We start from the raw sequence: 15106 nt of genomic DNA, 5'->3' as shown, positions 1-15106 counted from the left end.
TGTTGAAAGATATTTCACTACACACTATACAAACCTTCTTGTTAGAATGAACAATTGTGCTAAGAATAATGAGGGTGACAAGGTTAAACTTCGAAAGGTGATCAACTGGTATACTGAAATTTGAAGAACTATTCACCAAGCTGGTCAGATGCTGAAGACGTAGATTCGACACTTCTCACAAAGGGGGAGAATGTTGAGGTTGAATGTTATTGTGAGTTGTCGAAGGTCGTCTATGTATTTTGTAGTATCAAATGTTTTGTATGTAATTTTATTATAAGGGCACATTGTATCGAAGGTTTTAATGTCCAGTCCCTTCTATTTTTTGTATGCTTTCCTGATCCCTATAAATATGGGATGAGTACTAGATTTAGAAAGTAACTTCACATTTTACATTGTATTATCTATATTGTTCTCTGTACTTCTGAAAGGATAAATGAGCCAAGCAGATTCTATTTAGATCTCGTGTTCTTTATTCTTACTTGAATCTGATCTCGTTGTTCATACTCGATTAAATCGTAACTACACATTTCCCCTTTAATAAAGACTTAGCAAATTTATCAAAATATCCATGATTTTCACATATAGGCATCAGCAAAAATCCTACCCATCTACAAATATTTATTAATCGGATTAAAACGACCACGTTTTGATGATTTTTATAGATAAGTATATCATTTTTGTAGATGTCATCTGTGAAAATAAAAACTTAAAGTATAAAATGATCTATTTTAATCTTTTCCCTTCATTTTATATATAAAAAAAAGATGAAATCTAAAAATTCTCTCAACTCTCTGAACTATCAATTAATTCACAACCCTCTCAAACGAGTTGTTTAAAAGATCACATTTTAAGTATTGAGAAATTAGACAAAATTTCACAATTGGTCCATGTGGTTTACAGAATATCGCACTTTGAGGACTTCCTAGCAAAAAGTTACGCCACTGGTCCTTATGGTTTCAGTTCATTGCGCGATTGGTCCTTGACCCTAACCCCGTCACTTTTGTGTTGTTAGTGCAGGGGTATTTTTGTCTTTTAATTTAGCAATCACTGTAATAGGACTAGGGTTAGGGTTTTTGAAGCTGTTAAAGGAGATGAAAGTACCGATCCATCTACAAGAGAGAAAGAAAGAGAGAGGGAGATGAAGAAGGGTAACAAAGTTATGTTCAATTTGCAGTTCTGATTTGTAGGTTCCGAAGAAGCATCGTTCGTAATCTCTTTATTCTCCTGCGATTCTTGGGTTCCGATTTTTAGGGTGTCATCAAATCATTGGGGGGAGGAAACGGGTGGGACGGGTTCAGTGGGGATCACGTTCCTCTAAATGGTGAAAGTAGCTCTCTTCTTCCTTCCGACACAACCACCACCTGAAAGCCCTCTTGTCTCCAACACCATCTCCAATTTACACTAGAAACGATGTACATATCTTCCAGTCAAACACGCATCATCACACCCTTCCCCTTCAGCCACCACTCCCGTTTCCGCAAGAACATATAACGAACAACAGAAATCACAGGTAAGATCGATCATATTCCCGACAAATATAGATTCAAAATTGAAATGAAGCCCCTTAGGTTTATTGGGCTAGTTTTTAACTTTGGGCTTTAGGGTTTACAATCATACATCGATAAAATTGTGTGCAGATTGGGGCGATTCAAGCTTCGGTTTCAAGGTCGCTCTCGCGAAACATTGTTATCATAAGATCATTTCTTTTGCAGCACGTAAGATAATGATCAAGTCGAGAGTGTTAATGGTACGTTTTTTATTATATACACTTGCGATTTGATTTTCATTTTCCAATTTTGTGGAAACGATTTTGTTTCAAACGAAGACCAAATCAGTTCTGTTGAAGTGGAGAACGATGAAGAGATTGACGAGGAAGAAGCGATTTGCAGAATCTGCTTTGATTCATGCAATGAAGGTAATCAGTTAAAGATGGAATGCAGCTGCAAAGGTGCGCTTAGACTTGTTCACGAAGAATGTGCAGTTAAATGGTTTAGTGTTAAAGGGAACAAAAATTGTGATGTTTGTGGTCGTAAAGTCTCAAATTTACTAGTAACTTTGCTTCGTATGCCAAGTTATGTTCAAAGACAAACCATGAATATGAATCCACAAGATCAACATCTGAATTCAGGAACAATAAGGTAGCTTGATTAATTTTTCAAATTTTAATGGAAAATTTAGAATTCCTGAATTTTTACATGTTTGTTTATTTAGTGCATGGCAGGATTTTGTGGTGCTAGTTTTGATAAATGAAAAGACAAAAATACCTCTGCACTAACAGTACAAAAGTGACGGGGTTCGAGTCAAGGACCAATCACGCAATGAACTGAAACCATAAGGACCAGTGACGTGACTTTTTGCTAGGAAGTCCTCAAAGTGCGATATTGTGTAAACCACAGGGACCAATTGTGAAATTTTGTCGAGAAATTATTTAAAGGTAATTGTTTGAATGTTTAGTATGACAAGAGAAAGTTTTGATCGAGTATACCAATCTTAGCAGATGTCATCTACGAGAATGTGTAATCTCAATAAAAAAAAATTGACAGGGAAACCTATTTTCACATATGAAATGCTTAAAAAAAAAAGACAAGGGAAAACGGTATTTTCACATATGACATGCAAAATGGGTATTCTTGATCTTTTTTTTTTTTATTTTTTTTTGAGAATTCTTACTTTTGAAGACGTTACCTTCGAAAATGGCATTTGTTAGTCATACCTTAGATTAGAAATGTTATCTGCGAAAATGGCTAATGTAATATAGTTTTCGTTATTATTTCTAGACTTCCCAATACACTTGATGGGTGCAAAAGTAGGGATGGGACGAAAACTTGGGTAGTTCTGAATTGTTGACTCAAATTCTCTATTATAACACCCCAATAAATATGAAGCATCCATACTCATTCAACCTTATTTATGAAAGTCCCGATAATAGATCTATAAACCCAAGCACTTTGTTGATCGGAATATTGAATGTTGGAAAAACTGAATTTATGTAATTTTTGAATATTGTAATAAGTTATTATTATTATTATTATTATTATTATTATTATTATTATTATTTAGTTTACTAACTAATCCCATGTAGTGTTGTATTGGAAATTAATTTTTTACATAAGTTGTTGTCCACTACGAAATAAATATTTATTCATGTTTTTTGGTAACAATTGTAGTTTTCTCTAAAACCGAGAGAATATGCTTTTGTAAAAAATGTGAGTTTGTTTTTTATATTTATCTAAATTTTTAGTTTATATTTATATATTTATCTAACTATTACTTTTGTATATAATTATATTTATTAGAGATTCAATGATACATATCTCGCTTGATTTGATAGGGATGCGTGCTTAAAGAACCAATGTACTCACCTTGGTGTGCATTAAAAAGGTACCCTACTTGTGACCTCGCAATCTCATTAAGTCATTCAAAAGGATATAAGCATGATCAATGACTATATTTAGCTTAGGCTTAATACCTTAAATCCAATGTTTGTGAAAATCGTTCGACGGTAGTTCGACGATCGACTGGTGTTAAAAGATTAATCGATTTTGGCGGGGATTAATCGGAGACCATAGATTATTAATAAAATATTAAAATTAATTAAAGATTAATATATTTTAAGAATAATAAGTACTTTAAAATTTGAAAATAAGAGAATTTGTAATTTGAAATTTTGAAAATACGAAAATATGAACATTTTGGTATAATATTTAAAATTTTGAAATTTTGAAAATTTTGGAGTAATTTTTTTTTTAATTTTTTTTGACTTTTTTTAAAACTTTTTTTGACATTTTTTTTACTTTTGTTGACTTTTGTTGACCAATTAATCCCGCCAAAACTGATTAATCCATAATTTCCGTTAAACACACTAATCCTAGTCGGTTGGAAAATGTCAAACGATTAATCCCGATTTCTACAACCATGCCTAAACCAAAGTTTAATAACATAAATATTATATTATGGTTAATGTCATGACAACCTATAAACTTCTCTTTTTTAGCTTAAAAGGTCCATCTTACTTTGTTTGGTGTTGTAGGTGCATGAACTTGAAATGTTTCGCATAAACTCCAAAATCATGGTTTAAAACGGCATTAACCGAAAATATGAAGGGATAAGTCGATTTCATTTTTTATGTTGCAATCCAGTAGGCTGTTTGGTCCTAATAACACGTCCATGTGGTGCTAACGTGGCATTGATATGGGTAATTCTATCGATATGCCCTAAATTGTATATATTGGACATTTCATATACTTTTAGAGTCATATTTATAATTAAAATAGGACAAAAGGTACTTAATTGTTTTATATTTATATTTTGTAGGTAAAAACTACATGTTGGTGATATAGTAACTGAAAATGACTATTTTGAGATAATTATGTGAAGTGTCGAACAAGAAAGACAGTTGGAGTTAATCATGAAAAATGTTATGAAGATTCTGTAGATAATTTATGAAAATCTAATTTCACGTCGCGATTTAAGTCGATTCTGAAAAACTATAAATAGACTCCCGAATTCGTCCAAAGTCAAGGATATCAGAAATTAAGAAGAATATAGAAGATCAATACTAGAAGAGGCCGTTTTGAGGGTCTAAAGGATATATATATCAGTTGGTTGGCTGATATAGAAGTAAAAATCTGAAGATCGAATGAAGTATCATTAGGTTATCAACTAGTTTAATTTTTTGTCTATAATTTGTCAACTTTTTTATTTCCTATATGTTCTTTTCAAGATTTGAGATCATCCCTTTATGATTATTTATTATTTTGTGAAACCCTACTTTGTTTAATTAATTTATAATTGGTATCGAGTGATATTCGATTATTTATGGTTGCTAAGTTATAGACTCATGCGTATTAATGTTGATTTTGTTATGTTTATGTAATTGAGTGCATGTCTAAGATTTGGTTCAGATTATGTATCTTGTATCATGTTGTTTTCCTAACATTATTGGCCTAAAAATCCATTAATATAAGGTAGGCAGTAGGAGTAGAGGCCGACCATATTCCTAGGTTAAACATAATAGAATTGAGTTAATATTCGTGATTAATCTGATAACTTTGACAATTTGAGAAGCCGCCAAGACCAATGTGACTATTCATACCAATTGAGTCTTTCATAATATGACATAATAGACTGAGTCTAGGGAGTTATCATTGTTGGTAGACAATTTAAATCATAGGATTAATGACTTGATCACCAAATCTAATTAATTTAGGAATTTGTGGATGACTTACGAATATCGTTTAAAGGATATTAATTAATTAAACTTGGATAAATTTAATACAAATATGTCTACCTTCAGATTATGTTCGTCATACAGTTAGCCATGGTTGATAAGACTATTTTTCATTTGCTTATTTATATGATTGATGATATGCTAGTTTATTTTAGTGATATTTATAATCCTATTATGATGCTTTCTATGAAGACTATCAACAAAAAGTACTGATATGTTAATACACTCGACACGCTTACTTATCCAAGCTACGCTATTCTTGATGAGGTTCACTACTTGGTGAAGATAGTCAGTTTGGTTGGTTAGGAATTATAAATGTAAAACTAGATTTGTATTTTCAGGTCTATATCTTTTATGTCATAATTTTTTGGCGCCATTAACATATAGAATGGTTTTCAAGTTATCTCAAGTTTATAGATATCTTTTACACATCAAGTTTTTTGGCTCCGTTGATGGGAAATAGATTTCAACAAATATTGTTGTATCTGATTATTATTTAATCAATCCTTTATTAAAAGAAAGTTAACTTTTGTTATATTTTCAATTTGCTAATGTTTTCCCTTGTTGGAAATGTATTTTGTTATTGTGATGTGCATGAATTTAATAAAACTAAGTGTAGGGTTGTAACCGAAGGAATTTGGTCAAAGAATTGCACGAAATGTTTTTAGGCACATATTTGCACCAAAATTTTGACATTTCGATCGTTGTTTAAAGTTTTTTTTTAATTATAGCGACACGATTTTCATATCGTGCTGCGATTTTATTGCATATTATAATTTTTTCTTGATATTACTTTTTACGTTGGTTTGACAATTAAAAACTAGTAAAGATATCTTGACCCACTTAGTCTACCAACTTGGTGAATTGTCTAACTCAATCCACGAAGCATAGTGGAACGACATTTTTGCGGTGGTTAAGCAAAAGACTGGATTCTTGTTGTTCTTGACTAATTTGGTCACTTTTTTTCTTTCTAGTTAATGGTATAATAAATCAATTGAAATAGCCAGATGGGTCCCGAATTTTTGTTTTTAACAAACCACCTCTTTCTCGCAAAGAATCGAATCAAAAAATTGTATAAGTGTCATCGAAACACAACAATGACATCGATGGTGGAGCGCTTGTCGTTCAAATATACATCTTTGGCGGCTGACATAAATTGTGTATCGTTTAAATTATATTGGGTTTATTTTTAAGTTTAAATTTTAGTTTTCAACTTTTTCGTATTTTTTCGTTTTTGTTGTGTTATTCGAAAAACAAAAACAAATAACTCTTTAGATGAGGTTTCTATAGGGAAATTTTAATTTATAAATATGTGCTAAACTAGATCTGAAGCATAAAACCGAGTAAAATTACGAAATCATCTAATACGCGAAGTGTAGGATCAAGACATGCCCGTATCTGTTCTAAAAAAATCGACTGAAATCTAGAGATTCTTGTTCTATTTTTGTCTTTATTTTTGCAAGTCATAGCTCGTAGAAACCAACAAGTAAGGCACATACCGAAGCATGCATTCCCTTCACCATATCCACCCTATCCAAAATGGTACGCCCTGTACCAGCAGAGAAGCGATGAAGCCGGTAAATCTGGGTTACGAAAGTGTGATTCCAACGACAATGAGTGATTTCTATATATTTTCGTTATTCCTTTCATTTTTACTTTTAAACTTAATTATTGAACTTTTTAAATGTTTTGGTTTGTTTTTTTAATGTTTCAATTATAATTAGTTAGTATGATAATTTTCATGTATTTTTAGATTTTTGCAGAAGTGTTGGCTTTAGACGCTGACAAGAAGTTCAACAAAAGTAGGATCACATGCAGCTTTGTCATGAAATATTTTTCAAAAGAAGCATCGCATTACATAAGTATGGGGCACGTACCGACACAAAAGAGGAACTAGGAGCTGCAAATCAAGTAGAAAGACTATCTTTATCATACATGGTCAAGACTATGCAAAGAACATAAGTGATGCATCATCTCACTAAGAAAGGCGTAAAATAACCTACAAGAGAAAGGTGTAACGTCGTGATTTCTCACCTCAAATTTTTTTTTATTTAAAACACTTTCCAAAATACGTTAGCGGAAGTCTTATTTTACAATTATTTCGAAAACATCACCAATATTACTCTATTACCAAAAACAACCCTCATTAAAGTAAAAGTTTGCAAAAACCAAATAGTAAATGAAAACTCAAAGCATGTCCAAGATGGTATCATCATTATGAAACATCTAAAGCATAACTACCGAAAGTTCCCATCCTCACTAAGTCATCAATCACACTACATGTACCGATGCAAGGCAATAGCTACAAGCAAAGAAACAAGTGTCATCATATTCTCAGTGAGTTAACAATAGTACAATGTTAATGAAACATGCATATCCTAAAATGGTTCACACATTGCATAACACGATATATATATCATATAACCATTACTATTATATGTTGATATTAATAATTACTCATATATATTCACCTTTGTAATTATTCTTTATCATTCATCACTTTGATATTTTATAAATATTAATCCTTACTATCCTGAATCCTTTGTCCCATCACTATCCCGAGTCTCTGGGTCTGTTGGGTTAAAAATATGGTTTATACTTTACTTTTCTAGGAAAATGTATTTTTGTGTCTTGGACCGTAAACAGGTTGGTGTTTACGGCCGTATACGTGTTTACGGCTGTGTTTACGATCGTGAACAGGTTTACGGCCGTGAACCTGTTCACGACCCATGTCTACTATATATAGGGTGAGGAGTGCATAATAGAGAGTGAATGCATGAGTGGACAAGGAGAGCTTAAGTGTGTGAAACCCAAGGTGTTCTAGAGAGAGAAACTAGAGAGAAGCTTTGTGTGTGTGAATCTCTTGTATCTGGATCTTCATTCTAATCAATTCATACATAGATTCATCATATTCTTCTTCTTCTTCTCTTCTATTTTATCTGACATCATCCGTTTGATTGGGATTCCGCACCATCAAACGGATCTGATTGATACATAAGCAGATTGGGGGCTTACAGGGTCCATCACAAACTCGAGTCTTTAGGTCCATCACTAACCTAATTAGTAAGGGCTCCATTCACAACTAATGTGACCGACTCGACCCCCCTCCACGTCCATCACTAACCCAATAGGTAAAACCCCATTAACTTCTAACGTGACCGACTTGAATCAATGCACTAAGTGATTAGCGACTCTCACCAATAACATTGCTCCGGTCGTGTTGCATTCGCTACTCCGACGTTGCACATACAAGTACATGCGTTGTTATTCGAGGGTGCTACTTTATCATTGTTCCCCATCACTAGAATCTTCCCACCTAAACGTGATGTTTCATCCAACACCATCACCACACCAATATCACTCCAGTCCTTGCAACCATTGACTATGTCCCGAGTGGCTGTATAGAAAAAAACACTCAACATCAATGTTGGCTTAAGCTCTTATCATATAGGATTTCTATAAACCTATTAGGCAATAAATCAATCCGGACAGGATACACACCTAATTCTAGGTTGCTAACTCCTTACCCCACCTCCACTATATGTATTCCCCATTTAATTAATGTATTATTAATTCATCACACAAGGGTTACACAACATTCCTCTTTATCTTCCTTAAGTTATCATGCTCATATATTGTTAATATTAAAAGCATATTACTTCCAAACTCCTCACTATGCAAACTTGCAAATATAACATATCAAGTTAAAGCATTTTACATCACCAGCATGTGATTCACCTACTTCATAGAAAAACATATTTCGAGAAGCATAACATGCATAAACATCTAACATAATAAACACATATACCTCTTTCTATCATGAACCAATCACACACTTCATACCAAAGTATCATACCAAGAGTCTAGCATGCAATACATCCTAAATTATCAATTACATAAAGGAATCAACATTTACAACATACATGTCATTCATAATCAGGGCACATGCATCCTACAACAATCTAGGTACAAGCCACTCATTTTAGCATATGAAATTTCCTAACAAAGTACTATAACTACAACAAGGATTGACTCACCTTAACCTTAACGAATGTCTCTTTTCGCTTCAAGTATTGCACTCATTTTAAGTTTTCAAGACCTCCCTAGAAGCAAACATAACAACCAACTATCAATTCAATACTAATTACACAACCTTGACTACAATTCATGCTACTTTGCTGAGTTTTATGATTTTCCCACCCCAACCCATGTTCGGTGTTTTGAGCATAAAAAAAATCTACAACTCGAAACGGGTTGTTATTGGAATTTATGGAAACTAGACTCATTTCCCACAACTTTGTTCTTCTGGATATTTTCTCTAATTCAGTCCAGAATGGCCTCTATAGCCCTCGCAAGACATGTCTACGATTATGTCCATATTTCAAACTTTTGCCAAAAATCGCCATATTTGTTTATAAACTCAACAATTCCAAATCATATTGAATCAAAACTAAAAAATGAGTTGAGGAATATCTTCTTACCTCCTAGAACTTCAGATGATACAAAGGAACACGATGGACAGAAGACATTAATCACTACACGATGAAAATTCTTAGAAAAATGCAACTCTTCAATTGAATCACACTTGTTTAATAGGAAATGAAACCTCATAAGAACACACTCCAAATAGATGATGTTGGTTGCAAATAGGGTTACAAACTCGGATCTAGGGTTAGGCTCACTTAAATATCTCATAACTTCCATAATTGGCCATCAAAGTATCACAAAATGAATCCTAGACCCATATACATGATCAAGGTTCATTTTAAATTGTCCATCCAAAGATAAATTTAAACAAATGAAAATGTTAGTTTAAGAATAAAACTTAACAAAACACTAACATTGATGATGGATAGAAATTCGGGTCATTACAAAAGAAGTCAAGTGTCTAATCATCACAAGGCTATCCAATATTTTTTGTAAAATAAAGATGGTATATGTTACAAATTCAATTTGAGATACACAGTTTGCGTCGAGAAAAGTGCCAAAACGCAAAAATCCTATTTACGACCAGAAATTGCGTCGCAACCATCTGAATCACAGTAACGTCCTGATTTTCAAGACACAATTTTCATTTTTATTTATTCAAAATATAGGTCTTATACACGTTATATTACATATTTAATTATAAAAGAGAGTTTTAGCGAAAGTCTTAAAATATTTTATTAATGCCTTCGATGCAGGTACAGTCATGCGTGAGCCTTTCCTTGATCCAAAGAACAACCTGAAAAGCCGTTATTCACAACTGTAAGCCAAGGCTTAGTTAATTCCTTCAAGATACCATATACCACAGTACATATACAATGCATAAACATAATGACCTTCAACATAAAGCTGGTCCGCCCTTTTTTGCTTTAGCGTAAAGCTAGGCCACACTTTTGGCCTTCAACGTAACGCTGATCCACCCGAGTATATTGGCATTCAAAATGAAGTTGGTCTGCCCTCAACTCCCACATACGTATAGATATATTAACGCTCATACAGAATAGAAATAGTTCAACACGATAGGCAACTAACTAAGCTATTCTAGTGGCCTGACTTCATACTACAGGGTACCTATATCCTAACATACAATATATATATATATATATATATATATATATATATATATATATATATATATATATATATATATTGGACTATACAATATAGTGAGAAGAAGTCACCTGGACAATTTCTCATAGGTTTAACCATTAACCAGACAATTCAACTGGCAAGCAACATGCCAACGAGGATTTACATATAATACTATAGTTTATGAGTTCTTATAGGGATCTGGTAATGAAAGGCTAGATCCTTCACTAATCCCAATGAATACTGAGAATTATATCAAATAAGGATCAGTCAGGCAGGACAATTGGGAGGGAGGACCATTTTTGTGTAGATATTTTCTGAAATCTAACAACCAAGCCAACATGACCATTCTAGGCACCTCTCCCGTAAATAAATCAATTAGTATTATAACTGGTTTTACTGATAAATCTTATTTAAATATTCATAATAATGACTATGAATATAATTTTAAGTTACATTTAAAGCTTAGTAAGTGTAGCTTAACTTACGAAGAGTTTCTAGCAAAACCGGGATTTACTTAGATAGAAATTCGATACCGAGCACTTGTACTCATCTAGATCTCCTATGAGGTAGTATCTAATTAATTAGATTCTTCAAAACCCCGAAAACACCTTTGAAGTTCGGATCTAGAGAGTGATTTTGGAGGATTGGTGTGGAGAGAATGGATGAGCAAAAGGGTGTATTTATAGAAAATTTTCAGAGGCGCGATGTGCGCATGGTTAGGGCGTTGCGCCCTTGGTCTGGGGTGTTGGTGTGGCTCGTGTAGGGTGTCAACACGTGGCATATTATTGTGGCATGTCAGACGCGTGCCGCATCTCTTATTAGGGCGCGCCCATGCGCACGCATATTTCTAGTTTTTCAAAAAATCATATCTTCTTCATATGAGCTCCGTTTTCGACATTCTTTATATCCACGTGTAGCTATCGACAAGATCTACAACTCTCAATTACACTATTGTTAACAGGATTAAACTGTTAAATCCCGTATAAAAATCATAACTCTCTCATATGACATCTGTTCTTTGTTGTCTTTATATCACCGAACTCCTATTAACAAGATCTTCAACTCTTGTTTAGATTGTTTTTCCTAACAATAGACCGATCTTGATTTCGGTTTCTGTGTCGCACACTACTACGATGAAACTTCTAAAAGTCATAACTTCCTCATGCGAAGTCAGATTTGGACGTTCTCAATATGCATGCTTTCGATTTTACGACTATTACAAATTTCATTTAGATTGCTTAGGCTAATAAGCAACCTATCCAAAAATCACTTTTTACGATACATAGAGTCGTGTTGGTTTAATCGTGAAACTTCGAAGAAGCATAACTTCTTCATATGAATTCATATTTAAGCGTTCTATATATCTACAAAAATGGTATGGATGTTTTCTTCATGTTTATGATGATTATTGTGGCTCAAAGTAATACATATATCTACTTAGTGTTTCATAATAATTGTTTAATATTACAATTTAAAGAAAGTAGTAAAAACAGGGTGTTATAATAACGCCGAGAATATCGTCTGTAAACGAAACACATGTCATTCAAGAACAAATCATTGCATTCATGAAAACGAGACGAATTGAAGAACGCAAATCTTAGTTCCTAAAAGTAAAATTGTTCTACTACATGGTGTTTATCCAATTGATGAATGCACTTTTGAGTCCTAATAAGAGTGAAAAAGACATGTAATTCTAGCTTAGTCTTTCAAGATATATACAAGCACCAATAATATTTTTGAAGGAACCTAATTCTACCAGATTCTATTTTGCAACCACTATCCCAGGGGAGTCTGTTCCATTTTCTCCCTTTTTTGATCTTTGATTTATTAAGTATACAACAAGGACGTTGTATGATTTAAGCATTGGGTAGGAGATCGAATAAGTACATATGATAATAATTATTCAAAAATCATGCTAAGAAAAAAAAGTCTTAGTTTAAATTTTTGCTTTAATACAAATTAAATTAAAATGAAGTTTATTAATGTAGGTAGGATAATGTGCAAAGAATCATAAGGTTTTATTTAATGGATATGTTATAGTATATATGTGGCTTTCTAGCACTGGTGAAATCATGAAACAAAAATGTAAACTAGTATTGTATGATGGATACTATATATTTTGCATTATTTGCTGAAATGTACCCCTCCTAGAAATATAGTTTAACCAATAAGGTTTGATGTTAAGTTTCTAAGTAGGAAATAAAGGAAGGAAGGAAAGTTCCAAATGTGAAATATGAGAAATATGAATTTTTTAGTTGAGCTCAGGTTGAGAAGTCAATTTGTGGCGTTTACAGTTAGAGATAGTAAACCCTTATGGAAACTTAATGTTTGGTGGCAATGATTCCTTTGGTAAAGGATCGTCAGGTTTAATTCTCGTTATGTGGATTATATCAAAAGTCACAAACTTCTTTTACTAGCCTTTGGGAGGAGCAATAACAAGTATCCAAAAATCTCCCATAGAAAGTCACAAGCTAAACTAGTAAATTTGGTACATATGCAATAAAGTTATATCAACGAGAAAGTTATGTACCAAGGAAATGTGAAAAGTGGTATCTCAAATAGAAACATCATTCTGGGATAGTATCCAAAATATGTGAATATAACAAAAATACCTTAAGGCTATGGAGTTTTTAATAAGGGTATATTTGAAAGGATGCAAAATTGTGTATTCTTTATATTGAGTGGGGAATATTTATGAGGATTGTGAGTATTTAGAACTGGGAAAGTTATTACGATTTAGACATAGATATAAGTATTAAAGCTAGATATAATTTATGGATTTAGAATAGGGTTATCATGTATGATGTTGATGATGAAATTTTGTTGTAGTAATATTGAAGTTGACTTGAATAATTCTATGTTTTGCTTGAGGACAAGCAAAAGAGAAGTGTGGGGTATTTTCTTATGTCCCAAATTATACCTATTTTAAAGGACATTTCATATATTTTAGAGCCATTTTTATATTTAAAATAAGACAAACTGTGTTTAATTACTTTATATTTATATTTTGTAGGTAAAAAGTACATGTTGGTGAAATAGTAGCTGAAAAGGGCCATTTTGGGCATAATTTCGTGAAGTGTTGAACAACAAAGACATCTGGAGTCAATCATGGAAAATATTACGATGATCCTAAAGATTTTTTAGATAATTTCTAGAAAGACTATATCAGTTGGCTCTATGTTATGGAAGCAGCAATCTAAAGATCGAAGGAAGAATCATTAGGTTATCAACTAGTTCACTTTTTTATCTGTAATTAGTCAACTTTTTTAATTTCCTACATGTTCTTTTCAAGATTTGGGATCATCCCTTTACGATTATTTGTTATTTTAGAAACCTTATTGTTGGAAATAGTGTCCAAGATCATTAACTGTTTTGGTAATATTTCTGATAATAGTAGGATCCTTTTGGGTTGGCCTCATTACACAAATAGCATTAAGGAAATGGAGAATATAAGTTGTTGAGTTATTAAGGAATTAATAAATTAATTAGAAATAATTTTGGTAATTAATTAAAATTGTTTTAATTAACTAAAGGGTTTAATATTAATTAATCCAAGAGATTAATTGGAATATTCAACAAGCACCTGCAGAGATTCATATGTATGATTTTGACTGCATCCTAGATATGAATAAGGAAACTTTTAGATAAGATAAGGATAAACCCTAAGAGTTTGCATCCTTTAGGGTTTCATCAGCTTCTAATAATTAGATTGTTAGGGTTTAAACCCTAGTTGTTGATTCCCCCATATTTCCATCCATACTCTCTCTCTCTCTCTCTCTCTCTCTCTCTCTCTCTCTTTCTCTCTCCTTGGACAAAATTCATAACCCTTGTCCTAGGGTTAGTAAATTTCTTATAAACCCTAATTTAGGGTTCTTCCTTTTTGCTTTTGGAGTTTGTAGGTTTGACTACATTATAGGGGTTCTACTATGGATCCTTCATCCCCTTCATCCTTTGCATCTACTGGAAATCACAAGATCTCAAGCAAGAATCTACGATGAGAGTATGTTCGTGTTTGTTGTTTTTCATACTATGTTGCTAAAACTAGTAAAACCTACATCTAGGGTGCATGTACACTTAGTTAAATTTCTAGATCATTCTGCTACCTTCTTGATGTGTATTGAGGCTAATAAAACTCAATACCAATATCAGATCCTAATAGGTTTTACTTAATTGCACAAACTTTGTAAAAATAGAAGAAAACAAAAAAAATTCTAGTCACAGACCACAACGCGACCCCTTGATAGACATGACACGTCTAGAAATAATTAGGTTTTTTGGATTTATCTATTTTTCAAAAAG

This window comes from Lactuca virosa, chromosome 4, assembly GCF_052849685.1.
Source record: "Lactuca virosa cultivar CGN04683 chromosome 4, Lactuca_virosa_CGN04683_v6, whole genome shotgun sequence".
Classification (NCBI taxonomy): domain Eukaryota; kingdom Viridiplantae; phylum Streptophyta; class Magnoliopsida; order Asterales; family Asteraceae; genus Lactuca; species Lactuca virosa.
This window is presented reverse-complemented; position numbering follows the sequence as displayed.